This window comes from Belonocnema kinseyi, chromosome 8, assembly GCF_010883055.1.
Source record: "Belonocnema kinseyi isolate 2016_QV_RU_SX_M_011 chromosome 8, B_treatae_v1, whole genome shotgun sequence".
Lineage (NCBI taxonomy): Eukaryota > Metazoa > Arthropoda > Insecta > Hymenoptera > Cynipidae > Belonocnema > Belonocnema kinseyi.
Window position 1 is genome coordinate 88,808,141 of NC_046664.1, and position 4,118 is coordinate 88,812,258.

The following is a 4,118-nucleotide window of genomic DNA, read 5'->3' on the forward strand; positions in this document are numbered from 1 at the left end:
CGGCCGTATATATACACTCATCCCATTCGCGGAATATCGTACGAAACTTCTAGTCACCTGACCGAATTTTTAACTCAAAATTACGACGACCTATTTTTACACTGCAATAGATTGGTCTTCGATAATTTCTCTTTAAAGGCAGGATATTACCTCGAACCTGCAAAGATAATTGCATTTGTGTTTTCACATTTCCCCAGTTGTTATATTTTCATTAGCCAACACAAAACTGACGTGATAGTATTTTTGTTTGCACATACCTATACCTATTTAAGCGATGGAGCTGCAACAGGGGAATAGAATTGTTTCGAGAAATAAATATTTTTTAAAGTCGCTATGAAGTCATTTAAATATTGCCAATTGAGCTCACGAAATCTGTACAACTCTATTTTCAATCCCTCATCATATTTTGTCGAATTCGCAATCCCATTCGTCTGCAATTCCGTATACTATCAAAATAGTTCCGCCCTGATACGTCCCTGTGCATCCTGGTCTAAAGCAGTTGAACCGAGTCAGCATTCAATCAAAACCAATATGCTGTCCTTCTGTCCACTACTATTGTATCCACAAACACCCTACTGATTTCCAAAATTTTTTCTAAATAGCTTATTACGAGAGTTGTTATAAAATTTTCATAATCGAAAAAGAGGGAAAAAATATGATCAGGTTTGTTTGATTCTCTAGTCTAGTTTATGGATAAGGAAAAGAGAAACTATGAATGAGAATTTTATTTTCTAGAAACTTAAGATTTTGATCTCAAACTACTAACTTAAAAAATGGAATTAAAAGGCGGAGATATTGAAAACTATGAGAAAAATAATGTGAGGATGTTCCGATGTGTTAACTTCGGATTTTAAAAAAACAAGATAAGCGAAAATATGGATCGGTATTTTGAATTCGTATGTAAAACATGTATTTAATTTTATAATTTGCCAAAACATAAAGTCTTATAAAAAAATAGTGGAAGGAGCAATTATAGGTTTTATTAAGTTTGGCGTAAAATTTACATATTAAATTTTTGGATAGCATTTGTGATGGTTAACAATATAACCGCTGGTAAAGGAATGCTGATTAACGAACTCGTTCTTTTTTGTACGGCCCATAAACAGACTGCCAAGTGGAATTTCTGCACTTCTTATACTTGCTCAATCAAAAATTTTGAGAATGTAAGAGAGATATATATCTCATTGTAATGTTTATAAAAATTAATTTATAAATAGATATCCAGTGGAACGAAGTAAGCATTTAAAAAATATAATATAATTATTTTTACTCGAAGTAAAAAGATTTGTGAGTTGATTGGAAGAGAAACTGAACGATATTCATCCTTTTGATAATTTTATCATCTTACAATTTTTCTTCATTTAGTTGTTTTTCCCATTTCTTCACATTTTAGAAATTATTTTCTGTTTCGTATTTTCAATTTTTACTTTTGATTGTAACGCAATATTTAACTTCTTATATAAAATAAATTGCTTCTCTTCATTAACTTTTCAAATTAGATATAGAATTATATAATCCACGTTTAAATTTGAAACACGTGTTGCACTTTATACGAGTAGTACGCGCAACGTTACGGTTCCTCGTGTCCGTCCTGGAAAGAAACTTACGAAAAAAGACAAGCTCAGTAACTGAATGAGCTCACGCAGGGTTAACAACCCTACTTTTACACCAGTGACCTTTGGTTCGATAAATACAAGAATGACGTTTTGATGAAGAACATGAGATATGTGAACATATGGTTCTCAGCAGGTGGTCCATTTATGTCAATAGGTGCATACCATCATGATTGAAAGGTAGGTGATTGACTAAAAGAAATTGAATTCAACAAAATAAAATTCATAATAAATTTGATACCAAACATTAATTATCTGCACTGAAATAAATGTCTTTCGAATTAAATATGAGATATCGCTATCAATTTCGTTAGAGACTTTTTCATGTGATTTGGGCATGAAAGACGATGCGTTTTTGGATAAAATATGGCAATTATCGTGTAATAGTGTCGACTGCCAAAATGATAGATGAGTAAGCAAAGTTCGCAAGCCGGAATAGGAAATTCATTTCCGACTCATACTTTGGAATCAGTATTCTCGCGGTATGGCAAAGTTTGTTTGACATTGTGTACCTGCTCATGCGCAGTTTGCCAAAATAGAAAAATTCAAAAGTAACTAAAAATATGAATTTTAACGCGCTTTATCACAATGTTATTATTCATAATTATCGCTTGCATGCCATTGTAATTTATGTTAAATACTTTTTATTTAAAACATACTTAAAAACAAGTTGCCTGTTTGCTGTACTTAATTATTAAAAAATTGCCTGTGAAAGAAAATGGAAGTAATTTGATATATGTGTGAATAACTTTTGCTTGACTGTTCTAAATATCATAATCTTTTCATTATTCGACTTGCACTTGTGTATTAGGGCGGAGTGAAAATGAGCAAACTAGTCAAATCGTTTGATCTGAGCAAAAAAAGTTGTGGTTTGACATCCTAAAAAGGTAAAAAATGTTTTTTTTTTTATTATGGCGAATTATGGCGAATTCTTTTTATGTACATTTTATGCTACTGAATAATAATAAACAATTATAAATTAAAAAAAAAACATTTCGTCTTAATTTAGAATTTTTTGAGAATGGACAAAAACATGTTTTTTATTGAATCCTATGCACGCATTTTGAAAAAAGTTGAATATGTCGAACCTGAAATTTCTTCAGCTTCAACAAAAGAAAAAAGCATTTATTCTGTATTTAAAAAAAATTCTGAAATGATGTTTCAAGCGTTTAAATATTGTAAATTTTACGTTTTTTTAGCAATTTTGATGACTTGCTAAAACTAAGCTTTTAGACGCAAAAAATGATGGGGCTATTACGGCAGCACGATATTTTTGTAGGAATTTGCTGATGGACTCATTTTATGTACAAATCCCCCCCCCCCTATATTTTGGGTGGGGGTTAATGCGTAGGGGGATACTTGTTAATGGTATTTCGTTTTTTTAGCACACAGGTAATAAAGTGCTCAGGTAAGAATTCTTTAGACTTATCGGGGGCGGGGGATACATTTTGATTGCAGATTATATTTAATTCATATTAAAAATTATGTATAATATATATTTCAGGTTTTATATTACAAATTTGCATAGGACTCAATAAAAAAAAGAATGTTTTTTTGCCATTTTCAAAAAATTCTAAATTAAGCCAAAAATTGTTTTTTAATTTAAAATTTTTTATTATTATTCAGTAGCAAAAAATGTCCATAGAAAAAATTCGCTATAATTTTTTAAGCAATAGGGAAATTTTTTTAATTTTTGAAATTTTCTATTCAAAAAAGGGAACAGAAGATATTAATCGATTAAAAAAATATATATTTTGCTACAAGTGCGGAAAGTAGGCAGTTCCACACGAGTGCGAAGATAGCTGTACGAGCCAGAGATGAGTCGAAGGGGGTCCGGAAACGACCCGAAGATGAGCCGTTGGCAAGTACTGTAAACTTCACAAGAGTATCAACTGCCTACCTTTAGCTCCTGTAGCACAGGATATTTTTTCTAACAAATGCGGAAAAGTTTCGATTTGAGAAACAATAAAAATCAATTTTTTGAAAACGTATGGAAACGTATGAAACGTATGAAATTGTAAATTACTGAAAATTTATAGAAATTTAGTGTATCCGAAGCTTTTTGGAAGAAATTCAAAAATTTCAAAAATTTCTGAAAATTTGAAGAATTTTAAAAATCTCCTGAAATTTATGAAAAACTGGCTAAATTTCCAAAATTTTCAGAAATTTATGAAAAATGATCAAATTACCAATAATTCCAGATTTCTACAATTTTCCAAAATTTTAGGTAATTTATCAGCAATTTATGGTAATTTATCAGTAATTTTTGGTAACTTATCACTTCGAGTATGTGCAATAACCATTAACAACTCACAATTAGTCTCTCAAGTGTCAAATCATAATGAAGTGAGGATATGATTCCGATAGTCCTGGAAAGTAATTCTGACTCGAAATCCGCAAGCGCAACAGCAGCAAAAAGTAATCTTACTTAAAGAGTGCAAGCGCAGCAGCTAGAAAAAGTCTTTTTCTAACTGATTTTTACCACTGTTTCGGAATTGGTTACTT